The sequence below is a fragment of the Oxyura jamaicensis genome, chromosome 4 (genome assembly GCF_011077185.1).
Source record: "Oxyura jamaicensis isolate SHBP4307 breed ruddy duck chromosome 4, BPBGC_Ojam_1.0, whole genome shotgun sequence".
Taxonomy (NCBI): domain Eukaryota; kingdom Metazoa; phylum Chordata; class Aves; order Anseriformes; family Anatidae; genus Oxyura; species Oxyura jamaicensis.
The window spans coordinates 81,808,479-81,825,761 of NC_048896.1; the positions used below are offsets into that span (position 1 = coordinate 81,808,479).

The window sequence follows — 17,283 nt, forward strand, 5'->3', positions numbered from 1 at the left end:
CCTTCCTCCCTTCCTCCCTTCCTTCCTTCCTTGTGGAAGAGATTCAAGCTCGCTTCCATGGTTTTGGACAATATTTTTAGCTGACTGTGAAAAAGAATCAGTAATTTAAGGAAGGGATCTAGTCTCATACTCAAGAAGAAATTTGGTATTAGGAGGAGAAAAAGCCGAAGCCCAAGAGGTAATGTGGTAGAGTTTCCATACAATCAACTGCATTTGATGTGAATTGGCTGTGCACATCCCTGAGAAGAACACCCAGCAACATGGACTGCTGCGTTAAGTGCCTTTATGAGTAAGTACATAGGTGACCATAACCTCTCCTCCTCTGGGCAGCTGCCTCAATCTGAAAATGGAATTAACTTTGCTAAGGGTCATCTAAAACAAGCTGTCTGCTGCCAATATACAAGGCTCATTCAGTGCATCCCCGAGGAAGCTCTTGTCCTGGAGCTTGTTTGGGGATGGCTGTGTTCAGGGGAGCATGGAGAAGAGGTGTCCTGTGTGCTCTTCCTTGAGCAGAGAGAGGAGCCCTTACAGAGAACAATAGCCCTCGATCATGCAGACTACATCTCCGTGCACCTGCAAGAGTAAAACTGGCTTGAGATGCTCTTTTTAAGTTGCTTTTAATGTCTCTGTAGCAACTCTGTAGAAATCATGTAGGCAAATGAAACTCTTGTTGTCTTCCGTTGCAAAGGGAAGAAGCAGGAAGAATTCTTTATACCATTTTCTAATTCAGGATTATTTACTATGGCAATTGTTTCTGGGAGTTTGAAGTCATTTTAGTTGTTTTCTATTTATTTCTTTATTTTTCTCTAGAAAAACCTGCAGAGATAAAAATGGCTCTTGCTGCTCTGGCGCAGTGGCAACCACTGCAAAGCAAAGTGCTCCCCTGAGATGTGAAACTCAGCAGTTTCCCACTGAGTGCTGGACCAGCTGTGGAAGAAGGAAGAATAAAAGGTGATATGAGTTAGATTTATGCTGATGTATGAGGTGAGCGTAGATTTTTTGCTTAGAAGTTGCTAGAAGGTCATGGTATTTTACCAACTGAGATTTATACATTTGAAAATGAACCTCCAAATGGGAATGTATCCAAAGTCTAATAAAGCAGGGCTATGCTCATACACTGACCTTGGCAAGCCTGCAGGTAAGTTCCACAACTTCTACCACCTTATAAACACTAAGATGGGTTATATAGAAAAAACTATAGAGGCTCTATTTAGAGACTTATGGTAGCAAGTAGGCAGAAAAACTTCAAAACCACCAATTTAATTTATTGAAGGTCTCAACAGGAACATATTGGAAAAAATTCTGTCTTCCACTGCAAATATTCCCCCAGCAACCCAATCTACCAGCCAAGAGTACCCAGAGTTGAAGGGGGGAAAGATGACCATGTTAGACCTGCTCAGTAATACCACTAAACAAAACTCAAAGGATGAACGTGAACCTGGTTTTGTGTTTTATCTGCTTAGCTCAGCAAAGAACCACACAGCTGAGAAGTTTTCCTAGGTGTACTTTACCATTGACGTAATTGTATATCACAGCTATTGTTCACAACACAAGAGAACAGGAAATGTGGTTTAGGCACTTCTTTTTTTTTTTTTTCTTTTCTTTTCTTTTCTTTTCTTTTCTTTTCTTTTCTTTTCTTTTTATTTATTTATTTATTATTTCAATTTTTAATTCTCCAGCCTGTCTCTGGATTTCATAAAGGTTCTTAAAAGCTCCATTTGTGGATCTAATTCAGGAAAATAGGTGAGATCAAGAAGTTTTTCCTAGTTTCAAGTAAAATGCATGTAATGTCATTTCAAGTTTTAGAATCTCTGCTTCCAGAGAGGAAACGCGTGCCAGAAAAAATGCAGACTAGAAGAGTCTGGACCACTCCAGGGTGTAAATTAGAGCAGGGCCTTCCCGGCAGCCTCTTCCCAACCTGTTGGTGCAGCAGGGCAGCAAAGCTCTGCCTGTGCTGGCTCCTGGCCACTCCTGAACTCTAGGAATGTCTAGGGGCCAATTCATGCTGTCTCTGCTCTGCTGGAGCACTAGAAAGAGGCTGCAGTGGGTAATGGGAGTATTTGCATGTATAATTCCAGAAAGTGACAGGAATCACAATCTTCACACTCATTTGTAATAATTTTATATTAAATAATTACTAGGTTCTTCACTGGATTGTTTTTCAGAGTGTATTTTTTTCTCGTGTTACCTAGCCAGGATCAGAAGAAATCCAAATAATATTTTACGGTAGTCAAGCAAAAATACTGTTTCAAATTTTAGTAACAAATCTTATGATATGTTGAGTTTTTAGATTTTGTAATTCCGAGATGAACCTATAACTCTGATATATTTCAATATGAAAAGGAGCTGTTCTAAATGGCCAGGAACTGGGAATGGATCTGTTGTGTTTGCATGCAACCTTCTGCTGTAATATGCCATAAGGGCTACCCTTTTCATGGCCTTTCAAGTTCTATTTGCCCAAGAGATGTATAATACTTTATAATACTTAGCATGAATAAGAGGTAGAGTGAAAAATATGAAATGAATAAGCATGTGTGCTCTTTGTAGCTGATGGCATGTTCCACCTCAGTGGATGTACTGAAGGGCTGAGGTTATGAATATGGTCCCAGCTGCAGTAATATTTGTTACCTTAAATAACTACCATAATTTGTTTATATTTTTTTCCTTATTGCAGGTTATTTTTTGTTGTATCTTTAACTAAATAAAATGTAAAACAGGTTGCTGTTTGGTTTTGAAATCTGTCTTGCATAGTTCCAAGAAACTGGATCATACTTCAGGGCTGAGTTTAGTTTGTAGGAGTGTAGTTCACTACGCAAAACTGATCTGAGTTGTGGAGTCCTGCCAGTACTACTCATAAAGCAGACTCTCACCTAACATAAACTTTTTAGGGCTTATCCTACATCTGTGGTTCGCGATTTGTGGAACACACAGACCATGTGCTAGGGGATGTATGGAACTCCCAGCTGGTTTCATTAATGTAGGTTTCCAGTTGTGTGTTGGAGACCTAATTTTGTCCATGTTGAACACTGTTTTTGCAAAGATTTTGGCTCTTCTAGCACAAAGTGTTTGAAATAGTGGAATTTATCCTTGATTACATTAATAGAAATATGTATGTATGTGTGTGTGTATATATATATATATATATATATATATTTTTTTTTTTTTTGAGTGAGGGTAACATTATTGCTCTTATAAAGGAAGCATCATTCACCAGATCCCTCTCCCCAGTTAGAAGGACTGGTCTTGCAGTTCCATGAAACAGTTTCTGGCATGGCAACTAGGAACCTTTTTCATTTAAATGTATTTGTTCTCTCATGAAAACAGGGTTGTTCCTGGACTCCCTATTAGTCTAAAAGAAAAGACAGAAACCTGACAATGTTTTTCCTTCTATTTATTTATTTCTTCATTTATAGTTATCCAGCTTTGAGTAAGAGCTCTTACCTTACTCTAGTGCTGAACCCTCCTCACTACATCCGCTTTGTGTTTTGGGACTCAGACCTCCACTCAAATGAAAATTTGTCATTTGTCCAAACTATGCGAGTGTAAGCCCATAAATTGGTGTGGCCCTAAGTAAGCTTCAGTGCATGCCAGATGAGGCATTTTGGGACTATGATACGTGTCAGTACAGGTCTGAGTTTGTCCCTCTCTGGAGAGAGGACCTGCCAGGTGCACTGCAATCACAGCTCTCGTGTGGTGCTGTCATATGGTTCATGTCAGGCAGATAAGGTGAAGGCAGGGTCCTCCTAGAAGGAAGCCAGTGAGGTGGATGGGATGTTTAGGCAACATGTGACATAGCAGACCTCACAGTACCAAGGATGCAGTGCCCTGAACAACATATTGGCCATTGGGGTACTTAAAACTAGCTGAGGCTGTGTTTTAGGTTTTAGTAAATTCTTACATACATGCCTTACTAATGTGCAACCCAAACAAAACCTTTTTAACCAGCAGGACTCTTTCATGAAATGCACCCTAGAGGAAACTGAAGGCTATAATTCTATGTCTGTTTCACTTTTAGTGATTTATTTCATTTCTACTTCCTCTCTGCTATAATTTTATTTTTTTTCCTACTCAGATGTATAAAAGATCTAGTTTTTGTCTTTCCCTATATTGCAATATTGGAGAAGCGCACATTATTTCCACTCTTTATCATTACCTCATTATTAATATGAAAGAGTATTTGCACATTATTTCAACTCACTTCCACAAAATCCTTTATTCTTTGGAACAACATTTTCTGTATCTGTTCTTATATTCTCTCTATTTCTGGAGATGCTTTTCCTGTAGATATCCATTGTGCTTATGGTTCAATAAATATACAAACCCTACATCTTTAGACTGAACATCTGGGGCCTTGAAGGTGAAAAAACAACCCACCGACGTCATACTTCACATCAGTTTCCTCACTTATCCATGATACCATACAAAAACCTTTAGACATGTTTGGATATATTGTATACGAAATTACAGCTTTACCTTGGGAGACAGGTGCTTTAAACCTATTGCTCATACCTTTGGAGATCAGGAAAATAATTCTACCTGCTCTTGAAGGACATATCTGTATTAGAAATTTAGTGTCCTGGAGGAGTCTACTTGGTATAGAGAGCCACTTTTCTGAAGGTAACATAAGGAATAAGAGTTGTACTGTGAACTCAAACTCAGCAGTCGGCAATGGGTGAGTATATCACTTCTTATATTGCTTTCTTATATTGCTTGTACCATACCTACAGTACAGTCATATATGTAATCAACTTTTCAAACAAAGTTTAAAAGCTTTAGTGGGAGATAATTAATTCACTATTAATGAACAGTTGCATTGACTGTGAGAGGGTGGACTGAAAAACTGTCAGCCTCTGTAAATGAAGTAGAGGATATTTTGGCAAAGCCATTTGACAACCTGCAACACTTATTTCTTGGGAGGAAAAAATATTTTTAATATCTTCATGTATTTGAAATGCCACATCTAGTTACTCTTAATCTTTCTGACCTTTTTTTTTTTTTTATTTTATTTATTTTTTTTTATTTGGGGGGGGGGGTGGGTTGATTAGGAAGATGACTTTTTAGGTGTGTAGGTGGTACTTTATGAAGTAAAAATAGTGAGGCAGGTTCAAGCTTAGGATGTGTCAGAAAGTTCAGCCCCCTGACTGGGAAGCTGCTACTCAAACTTTATAAAGTGGATTTTTTTCTTGTTCTGACCCCTCTCCCCAAGTCTGGCATTTGGCTTTATAGCACATACATGCTATACATTGGTCAGTCAGAATTTCCTTGAATGTTTATAGCTCTGCTTTAAAGGCGGAATTCTCATCCTGAAGATGATAATCCTTCATCATGTAAAATGACCATAGTGTAATAAGATCTTCTTGCGGGGTGCAAATGTGTTATTAGGTGTCAGTCTGCAGGCTCGGGTCATCCACCAGCTGTTATACTGCACAGGTTGTATTTTTTTGCAACATTTGGTGGAACATTTCAGGACTGCAGGATTATCTGAACCAGATGTGAAAAGCCATCTCCCTGACACAAGTGTGCAATTAGTCATAAGTGATTATCCATGACCCCTTGTGTGCAAGGGGAGGGAAACTTAGGGTTAACTGCTGTCTGCACCTTAGCTGAAGAGGGCTATAAAAGTTCATCATTTTTACTTGTTAAAGTTCAGCCATTTTTCTGCTTGTTCTTGCTTTTCAGATTTTCAGGGACATGTAAACCAGGAGAAACCTAGCAATCTGAGCCCAGCTGGAAAACTGTAGGAGAAAGTTATTGGGAAACAGAGACCTGAGTCCCGGTTGTTCTGCACATTACTGCCATTTGCAGTTGCAACACCAGCATAATATTGCATCTTCTCACCAGTGAAGGGGCTGGATTTGCCTACTAGCCCAAAGGCAAGAAAAAAATAAAGAACCTCTCTCTGGCTAAATAACTCTTCTCTTCTGTATGGATTAGGACTTAATTTTAAGTTACCTCTGCCACCAACAGCTCTAGTACCGTGATGGTAAATATGAGACTTTCATGGGGCTTTACCTGTCAGTGTCAACACTTTGGTTCCTCTGGAAACTGACAAGCAGTCAGCACAGTTTCTAGACCACTGCTGGAATACCTTTTCTCATGGTTAATATACTACTTTAAAGCAGGGCAACTCAGTTTCTGGACACCTCCAAGTGGCAGTTGTATCTCTGTGCATCTGTAGGGCTCCTAATACAGTGGGCTACTTATATCTGCTGAGCGGTATGTTTGCTCATATCATAGTAACCCAATTACATGGTTGTGATGACATTAGGAACTGTGTGAAGCTTTTTATTATTTAGGACCAAATGAAAATTTGAAATGGCTTGGACAAACTGCATGTAACTTATGCTCTTTGGCCAATTAATTATTTTCCTTTGTACCACTGGGGTTCATCTTCACCTCCCCAGCATGACACTCACACCTACTTTCTCTTAGTTATAGCTGTAGGCTACAAGCTGATCAGATTTCTACATTTATCTGTGAAAGGGTAACAGCTCAGCCACAGTGAAAGAAAAAAAAAAAAAAAAAAAAGGTAGCTGGTGCTACATAAACTTTGAGCAGCAGGTGGAGATATAAGCCCCCACAGGTTGCATACTTGTCACAGGAGATAGGTGCAGTCAGTCAAAGATGACTAATTCAAATTGTTTGCTAGCTACTTTCTTCCCTTCAGCCAAAATTGGCTCAGATTTACCAACACTGACCCTTACTTCTCAGTTACCACCCATGTCTCTAACGCAGGTCATGAACAGCTTACTGAGGCTGAGAGGATGTGGAGAAACGGGACAATATGAACTGCTTTCTGACAACATTACAAGAAAGCAAAGCTGCTCTCTGACTATTTCAGGGAACCTATGTCCAGTGGTCTCAAAACAAAGCATGTCTCACATGAGAGCCTCAGCACTAAGCACATTTTCCCATGACTGCCTTTGGAAAAGGAAAAGACCTCCACAATTTTGCTGGGGTTGGTAACCTAGCTAACAGCTCTGTAGCTCTCAGAGTAAATACAAGCCAAAGCACTCGACCTTCACCCATAACCATGAGGAGACGTGCCAACAGAACAGATCATAGCTCCTGCCCTGCTGAGGTTATAAAGAGACAATAGTACACAGAGAATTCAGCTCTGTGAGAGTTTTCTCATCACAGCTACTTCTGTGGACAGTGGAAAATTGAACTGTCTGAACAAAGTGATGATTTCTTAAGCATAGTGCTTTTGTGGGAAACCAAGAGTCTGCCTTCCCTCAATGAAGTATTTAAAAGCTTCACCAGCCTAACTCTTCTCCCATCAGTTCTTCTAATTCTTTACCCATCAGAGCGGGTGTATAAACCACAGTTTGGCCAGTAAAGTCTTCCAGGCAGTTTTGGGTTCCCAGTGCTCAACAGGCTCAGACAAAGAAGCTTTGGTGTTTGTTCCCTGGAGAAAATTTCATTCCTTCAAAAATGGTCAGTTATTTCTGAATCTGCAAGATTGTAAATAAGAAGAAACTTCTAAGTTCAGATTTAAAGCTTTCACCATTTTTCTTGAAGGCTTTTTTTTCCCCCCTCAAGCGCTTACCATCAAGGCTGGGCTGCATGAAACACACTTACTTCTGAGTTTTCAAGCACTGCCTGCACTGTAAAATTTAATGGACATCAAGGGAAGAATATTTGTTGGTCAAACAACAATTTTTCAAGATTTATAGTTTCTATCACTCCTGGTTGTGACCTTACCCTCTATCCTAGCCACCTCTCAGCATGCAACTGAATTTTTCCAGTTTCATGGTACACTTGAAGTCCTTCAGAATCCAGCATTCATACAGAGTCCTGACAAAGCATTGAGTGTTCACCCAAATGTTCAGATAAATATTAGACCCTCCATATGGAGAAAAAAAAAATCAAAACAAAGCAAAACAGCCTTCAGAGATAAGGTCAATTTCATCCAATGCTTCCTTGTCAGCTGTGACAGCTCTGTCCTGTGTGTAGCCCTTAACTTTTGTCTGCAGCCAAACATCTCCGGGTGCACTCTGAGCAGAGGACAGGCGAGGGATGGTGACATCAGCATGTGGACCCACTCCTTGGGCAGAAAGTAAGATGTTGTTCCAGCAATGAGGGATTAGCATGAGTGAAAGAGAGTTCTGACTGTAATTTCCCTTTGGCAGCTTAGATGCACACTTAGCTTTGAAGGTGTGAGCAAGTCCATGGCAGCAAAACAGCCCGTTTACCTCCTCGCAGTGCGATACGTGCTGGAGCTTTGCGGGATCAGCACTCTTGTTTGGATTTCTGAACTCCTGCCAGATCAGGGCATTTAGTTTGGACTATAAGAGAAATAGAAGCTGTTCACAAGGCTTGGGTCCAAATTTCCACACCATTTGCTGTGTTTGGAGATCAGTGTGGAGGTTTGGTACTCGTAAAAGTAGAGGGGAAAGAAAGGAGCATTTAATAAAGAAATGAAATGTGAACAGGAAACATAAAGAATGAATGCAAAGGGTGTCCACCCATGTTATTGGGAACCCATGTTCTTTAGTAACACTACACAGAGAAAAAGGACAGATAAAAACAATGTAAAATGAAGCCAGTTTTCAATGGTATAGTGGAAATAACTAAGCCTTGATTCATCTGGAGTTAAAAATTATCACTGAAGTCTTCTTTGGCAATTTCTGGCTGTAGCTGCTGGAGACTGGAAGAGGGAAAGGGAGTGTGGCAGCTGTGAGACCCTGGTCTTGCACCAAGACAGGGTGAGCTGCCAAAAATCTCTTCTGTAAGGACAGCTCTACAGTTCCCAGTTTGAGTCCTTTGTGTGTCTGGTTGGATAAAATATGAATATTCCTGATGCAAAGAACATACTCAGGTGATGGGGCTGATCTAAACATGAGACATTGGTAATGAGCATTGTAGTGATTAATTAAAATTGGAAATTGGAGAATTAGCAAGAAATGCTATATAGTAATGCTTAACTGAAGAAAGTATTACCTTTGTTACCCTTTCAAATCAAGCTGCAGAAAATTGCTATCAGATGGAATTACCAAGCCCATTAATTTAATTGGAAAATAACTTTAAGAAGAAAGGTCTGATGCTTCATAATAAAGGTGGTGTAAATTTTACAGTAGTTCTTCACAGCCAAGAAAAGAAAAAAGATTAATGGAAACACCTATGTTTCATTGCATAAATGCCGAATCAGGAGCACAGTCATGGGTTTCCTTCTGAACACCACTTCCTTACTTGGAGTGATTTTCTCTGTCTTTCCAAAAAAGCTATGAATGTGCTTCAAAATTTAAAGTTGCCAATGTAGCTGCAAGAGGTTTAAATATCATTAAAGTCTTCTTAATTCAATAGAACAAGTAATATTATGTGCTGTCAAACCACAGAAAGTAAATGATGACTAAATCACCTGGCACTGTGTCTTTAACACAAGACCTTCTACTTCTGAATGTGTGGGGTGGTTTTATTTTCCTGTCTTGGGGCTGCTCCTCCATGTGAGTTTATTTTCTGTTCTTTTTTGTTGTTGTTGTTTAGGTAGGTGCAGTAATGGCATTCCCAGGGCAGAGCTGGGAAGCACTGGCTTCCTTTCTGGAGTATGAAAGCAAAAGCTATTCCAAAGCTGGAAAGCTGATTTTGCAGAGCACCCTGCATTTGGGGCAAATTTTCATGAAGCTAAACATTATATGCTACCACATACACTTCTTCCAAAGACTGAGAAGAAATATATATTAAATTTTCTGAGCTTTAATCCTTGGTATTAGAATATTTATTTGTTTTAGGCAATGAGGGATGTTATTTGATCTTTTGCTCACTGACACTTGTCTTGCAGTCTACTCTGCAGATGCACTGGGAAAAGATTATGTTCCTTCATCTCCCAAATAAGCTCTTTGTTTGTTTGTCATAGCTTTTGTACAGCTTTCAAGCTGGAGTTTCTGTGTGGGCTTAAGTAAATTTCTGTTCTCCTTGAAGCTAAACAATACAGTAACCTCCTTAAAGGAATCGAGCTATGACAACACCATCTTTTTCTTGTGTACCAGTTAATGCACAAGATATTTAAGACTGTGGTAGCTGAGTTGATACACCTTTGAAAGGCAGAAAAAATAATTTGAGGAAAGGTTAAATTTGTATAAATTTATGTAAAATACCTAAATCGTAGAATCATAGGTTATAGAATAATTTATGCACAAGAAAAAGGTGGTCATAGCTTGATTCTTTTAAGGAGGTTTAGCTTCAAGGAGAAGGTAATTAGGCTTTAAGACTAAAGGAGAACCTAAATAAGACTTTAAAAGTGTTATTTGCAACTTCTCAATACATGAAAACTATGCGTGGCTCTCTCAAAGCTGTAGGTCTTGAAAAATAATGTGTCCCTTCTCTGTTGAAAGTTTTTAATGTTTTCCCTTAACTCTTCTTCGTCTGTAACTCATTAATCCTTCTACACTTCCCTGAGGAAAGAGAGTATTGCTACTATTTTATATGTAGAGAGCTGAGGCAGAGAGATATTAAGGGTTGGGCTCATAAGGGAGTTTTGTGGTGTAAATCCTCCAATTATGCTGATATCTGTGGGACTTGGATGCCTAGGGACTTTTGTGATCTGAGCAGATTTTTTTTTTTTTTTGGCCAAGAAAACACTGGGAGCCTTGGTCAGGCAGGAAATTGAAGCTGAGATCACACAGAGATGCTAGGCTAGTTATCTAGCCATGGTGTAGCATTTTTTTCTGCCCTTCTCCACTTTTGCTTTGCACCTTCCAGTCCTCAAAGGTGTTTGCTCATAGTGTGCCTACATCATGAAGTTGTATGAACAGGGTGTGATCATTTAACTTGGTGTACATTCAGGGCAGTAGTAGCTCAGATTCTATTCTTTGCAAACAGGCATTGCTAGCAGGCATCCAACATTCAATTTGTGCCGAAATTAAGGTAAGAGACTAAGAGTAATACAACAGCATAAGCTGTGGTACAAGTTCCAGTAGGCTGACTATTTCTGAGCTACTGATACTTGACAACCACTGATACTTGGAGCTTTATGAGTAGTCAGTCCTTTTGCTGTCCACAACATGTAAGATATGTCACATAGTTAGATGCTGTTTGAAAACATTTTTTTTTCTTTTTTAATTCCCTTTTCAAGCTTTCCTTCATCTCCACATTCTGTAGCTGAAAGCTGCCACTTGTATTAGGAGCTTTTATTCGTTTGCTCTAACAGACTGTCAACTTAAAAATTACATAAATTCTGCAATCACTTGATTCTTTGCAAGGGAAAGCATAGGAAAGATGATATTTTGGATTAGAAATCCCAGTTGAAGTATCACCATTTCATTGTTTACTTAGATTAAGATAAAAACATTTGTCATTAGGAACGCAAGAGGTAATTTCCGGCCAGAACACGCAAACCTTTGACATTTTTGCTTCAAAAATCCTTAAATGTGTGATAGAGTATCAAAGCCTTTTCCCTACCATCATCAGCAAAGGTCAATGGTTTCTGACAGATGCATATTAGGCCTGACTTAATTATGACTGAGTGCCACACTGTTTTATAACATCTGTTATCCAGTGACTAAAAAGTGTCTATAATTCTATTTTTTTAAGGCACTAGCAGATGAAAATGGCAATTTCAGTTGGGAAATTTGAACTGGCAGAAGAAAAAAAAAAAGAAAAAAAAAGTCTTTTTTTTTTTTTTTTTTTTTTTTTTCTTCCTGGAATATTTCTAGTAATTGCTATAATTTTGGAGCAATGCAAACTTCAAAAATTCCCACACGTGGCCTTGACAAGGTCAGCAAGGCCTCAGTAACTTTTATGTTTCCTGCATGATCTCTGCAGGTTAAAGAGAGGGCCTCACTGAAAGGAGACCAGCCTGCAAAATAAAAGTTTTCCTATACCTCTGAGGAGCAGCTGCTCTTGGACTGCTATGACCATGCTCCAACAAGCACTTTTTCACAACTCAAGCAAAATTCTACCTGCTGGATCATTAAATATCACTCGGCAGAGGTCACGTAAACAGTTTCACAAATAAATAGTGCTGCCTGAGCTCCAGCATTCAGGAGAAGAGGCTGTGTATTACTGTCCTGCTTGGGCACAGCTTGCAGTTGCTTCATGTTGCGGTGTATCAAGAGTAGGTTGCTACTCACCATTGCAGCACTTGAGCATCTTTCATATGAAAGAAATAGTAACCATCAAGACTGTAATAAACTTCATGGAGTCCTAGTCTTTTTTTTTTTTAAGAAAAAAATGTTTTTGTTAAAGTTGTAGCTTTATTTATTTATTTATTTATTTATTTGTAGATTCTATTCATTACTCTGTTAGGAGAGCTTTAGTTTCAAATGAAGACACTGCCATGTGAGGGCACATTAGGCACATTAGAACCAAAGTCACAACCTTTAAGCAGATTTTTCATGGTCTCTGACAATTGTGGTTTATATTTCAAGCACGGTGTCATGCAAAGCACTGTTAAGTCTGAGAACTGCTCAGGACAGAGTCAGTATTCTTTGATTTCTCTGAACTTGCAGCTGGGAATCCTTATGAGATCACATTTTACTTCACTGGTCTTCTAGGGAAACTTGTCTGAGCTTTCTCTCTATATGCCTGAATTGCTAAAATTTGTTATTGTTAAGCTACATACACAGAATCCCAATCTAGAAGCAATAATAGGATCTGAGGCTTTACACATTTCAAGATTTGGGAGATGGAAACTTTTCTGTTGAATATAAATGGGTATTTATTACTCAGCAAATCACAAGTAATTTTTCTATGTGGCAAGTTCAGGAGCTAGAAACTAATGGAGTGACATGTGAGGGAAATTAGAGGCCATTTTAGAACTGTTGCACAATTCATCAGGTCTTGCTTCATTTGTCATGTATGTACAAAAACTGCTATACATTATTATGCCCTTGCTGTACTGCACTAAAGTACCTTAGGTGGGGATGGCTTTGGTTATTTCCTTTTCCTGATGGGCAAATATTGAGCTGCTACTTAGCTTGAACAAAGTTGCTACTTAGCTTTTCTTATTCATACAGATCTCTCAGTAGCTCTATCTGGTAGAATGAAGTATTAGATAGTTTAATACAAAATAAAAGGGAATGGAGCTTTATGAAGTAGCTGAAGGGGATGAAGAGATTAAAACTCAGTACTGACTTGAGAGTTTTTCAATTTTCAGAGTGATCTTAAAGCATACCAGAACTGGTAGCTTATTTGTTTATCAATGCACTGTATGATTATTGTTAGTACATTATATACATTAACTTCTATTGCTATTTACAGTTGTTATTTACAACAACAACAAATGTTATTTCTTTATTGAAATTTAGCTGTAGGCATTTGATTACAAAGAGCTACCAGTATGCTGGGTACTAAATGGTTTTGCCCAAATGTCTGATGAAAAGAAGAACCTGTCAAAGGAGGGGAGACTGTAGGTCTTGTTTCTATATCTGTTAATGTCATTGTTTACTGCAACAATACCAGCTGAGATTGGATCTCACTGGAAAGATAGGACCATTAATCTCTGCTGTTTGGAATGGGATATACTACTGGGGGGAGGAATGGGAGAAAAAAAAAAGAAAAAAAAAAAGGACAGAAATCCCTGAAAAATGGAGAACAATTCCTTTTGACTTTTTTTTTTTTTAATTATTATTTATTATACAAACAGTTCCATAATTCACCACTTTGTTTTTTACATTTATGCATTGTCTGTACTGAAGTAAGGGTCTGTTATGTTAATGAGGGGATGGAGTAGATTTCCGTTTGTTTATTTTTTCTGTTGTTTGAGACATGGAAAGGGCTGAAGGTCATGCATGTGGCAGAAGTCTCTAACCCCTGCCTGCAGGAGCTACTGGTAAAATCATTCAGGCAGAGTGAGATGCAGACCTCAAGTTGCCACTGGATGTTGGTGGGTCCTGACCCACTTGAAGCCCAAGACAAAATCCTTACCCACTGAAATTGAGTTGGAGACTTTAGATGTGGGCTGTTGTTAATTATTTCTTTCATCCATTCTTTTCTCTTGTTTACACTTCTGTACATTTTTGTTTGTACTGGCAGTGTTGAATAGCTGATTTTCAGCCTGACCATTTTTGTTCAGGAAACTAGTATCTATGAGTGGGATAAGAGTGAAAGAATACATTATGTTACAGGTGGCATGGGCTATGTATGTCAGGCCTCTATTCTTTGGACCAGGGTCATAAGTGAGGTTGTAGATTAATTGTGTAACAAGGTGTCAGAAAATATTCCACAAATAAACAGAACATGGTTAACTCAACACTTTGAATTTATAGAAAGTCTAAATTAGATCCTTAAAACAACATGATTATTGCTAAGTTCTAGCCTGAAGCTAAACTAGGGTTCTCCTGTGAATGAAGGAGCTCCCAACTGGCAGAAACTTAAAAGGTAACTTTATATGCTGCACTACCAGAAATATAACAGACTGCTTATTGGGACATGTTTAAAAAAGAGAATGTATAATAGTTTTCTGATCTCACTGATACGCATTTCTACAAATAACACCAGAGACAAGTGAAATCTGTTTTATGGTTCGCAAGAAATCAACTGGACGAAACCCGAGTTTCAGTTTGAGCAGTTCTACATATACAGAGGACTCCCAGCAGAATCTTTAAAAATAAGCATATGTTTCCCCAATGACATCATATTTTTGTTATCTGCATTGTACCACAGTATTTTTTTTTTCAAATAAGAGACAAAGAGAGCTACAGAAAAGCTAGACACCATAACATTTCAGTTTGGTTCTGTTTATTCCTACTACTACATTTAAAATATTTTGATTAAGTAATGATGTAGTTAAAAAGAAGGGATGGTGAGTACTTCCAGGGCTGAAAAACATAAAATAGTGCAGAAATTGGACTTAATCCTAATTTTCCCTACAGACTATACAGAATACATATACCACCTCTCTGAAGCTCGTATAGCTTCAGAGGGGGTAACAAATAGAGATCAATCTTCTATTTCTTTTAGTTTATTTAGTTCAGTTAAATCTTTAGCTTTATTTTTAGTTCTTTTGATGGAACACTAGGGTTGCTTCTGTTGAACTAGTAGGCTACGTGGGATGAGAAAATAGTATACAAGAATATAGAAACTATGCAGTAACTAATGCAATTCATGTGCAATAGCAAATATGTAATTCTAGGTTTTAATGCTCACATCTGAAATTAAAGTCTGTATTGTGTGAAATCATTATTGAGGATTTTTTTTCTGCAATGTGTGCAGGTTTATTAGAGATATCCATGTTAAGCATACGTGAAATGGGAAGGTTTCTCCAGCACGAGCTGAATCTAATTGTTCTATGGCTGATAGGCAAGAGCAGCTCCTTTAAGATGTGTGCTGTTTCTAATAAAAATCTGTGTGAAAATCTGTGAATGAAATTTGGTATCAGTGACTAAACCACAGGTTCTCATCTGTTTTACCTTTTCTCTCTCAATTGGCAAAAGGGTGTACTGGATTATTCAATTGCAAAATTTAATAAAAGAATGAAAACTGTTAGACACATGAATACAAAAGTGCCAGTAGCTATTTCTTCTGGCATGAAACATGGAGTGCCTTTCTAAGCTGCTTTTAAAAGGACTCAGGAAGGATATAGTGGCACTAAATACACTTAAGAAGAGATACACCCATTACGTGGAGCACAATGAAAACTTGCTTTGAGGTTATCTGAGAGTATACTGGCATAGAGAAATATACAGAAATGCTGTCTTGAGCCCTGCAGACCCCTATTGCCCAGCATTGTTTGTGACATGCACAAGTGCAAACATCATAGCTGATGTAGAGGTACAGCATAAAACATCTCTGTCTGACTGTGCATCAGTCAAAGATCCTGGCTTTTGTTTGTAAGAGTATTCAACTGCGTCAGCTCAAGCAAATCAGCACAATGTCCCTGTTTTCAATGTGGTTATACTGACCTGTGCCAATTAAGACTCTGGAAGATGAGTTGCATGGAAATAGGCAATTCATGATTGCATTGGCCTAATTTTATCCCCTGTGTATGTTAACTATTATTAGCAAACTTTCATGTGCATCAGGTTAGTTTAATTTTTTATATTTGAGTATCCAAATCATCTGCCTTGTCCTAGGCAGAACTTATACAAGTTTCAAAATCTATCCCAGTGAATCAGTTCAAAAGGAATATTTTGAAGAGACAACAAACATTTCCAGAGACAGATTTGCACTTGGGTCAAAGGGTTTAAAAGGGTTCAAAGATGCTCCCATAGGTGCATGGGGGAAAAATGCCCAAGATTTTGAGAATATTTTCATTGACTTTAGTACATTGCATTTTTGCTTTTCTATCAACTTGTGCGAAAGGAAAACCTAAGTAAGTACAGCAGGAACTGTGAGTGCAATTTAATGTCAGAATTTTCCTGGTATGAGCTCAGCTCTTGGTATTATAGAGGTAACAATGAAAAACAGAGACACAGAGCAAACCTTAAACCAGTGATCGCTGCTGTCTTCATGATTCAGTCCAGGCCATCCATGAGCATAACACCATATTTCCATCCTCTGCTTTCACTGGAAGTTGTGCTTGGCATGACTGCACTCTTCAGAGCATTTGGACAAATAAATAACATCCCTCTTCATTATTTATTTGCTTTCAAATTTTAATCAGTATTTGTGTAATCAGTAGTAATTTACTACATTCCTATTCAAAGAGATTGGCACAGTGTTTATATATAATCACCCAATGTAGCTGTTTTATTTAAGTACTGGGTTCTAAATACACATAAATTCAGCAATTATCACTGGAACAAATTTTAGACTTTGAAGTGAATTATACCAGGAGGAGTTTTCTGTAGTTGAAATTGGAAAAACAAACAAAAAAAGGCTTCACTTGCCCAGCTGAGGAACCTGACTGTGACTTTTATGCACATGCACTAGGTGTTTTATTTTTGGGTGCAAATTGTATAAAACCTAAGGAAAGCTTTCAGGTAACAAAATGCAGGGCTTCCCTCAGCCACATGTCAGTGCCTTGTTTGGCTTGTGAGACTGCAAAATCTACCTTTCCCTCTGACTGTTTTTGCTTCCACTTAAAACAGCTAAACCAAACACTGAATAAAGTACTGATAGTACTTTAGCCTTGTTTTCTGCTCTGGGATTAGCAGGTGTGGGAATCTGTGTCTGTGGGATCTGAGGCTGTTTGTTAAATGTGCCTAACCCAGTTCACAAGGGTAGGGCTATTCACCTGAGCTGTTGGTGATCTGAATGAGTTCCCCAACGCTCTGCATCAGAGCAGCTCAGGGATATGTCTTTATACTGTGGTCGGTTAGAGCTGGGAATAAAGTGCCAAAGTCAGCAGCTGAAATAAGTAGAGTAAATCAAGTTAAGAGGGAACAGGACAACATTTTGGAA

At 38.4% G+C, this 17,283-nt stretch overlaps 1 long non-coding RNA gene across 1 annotated transcript; it reads left to right on the forward strand.

Annotated features, from left to right (window-relative positions):
* The first annotated feature begins 817 nt into the window (after positions 1–817).
* LOC118166929 lies at positions 818–5,908 on the forward strand. Its single transcript, XR_004750815.1, has 2 exons — positions 818–984; positions 5,680–5,908. It is a non-coding gene; the product is annotated as an uncharacterized LOC118166929 (long non-coding RNA).
* Positions 5,909–17,283: the final 11,375 nt, after the last annotated feature.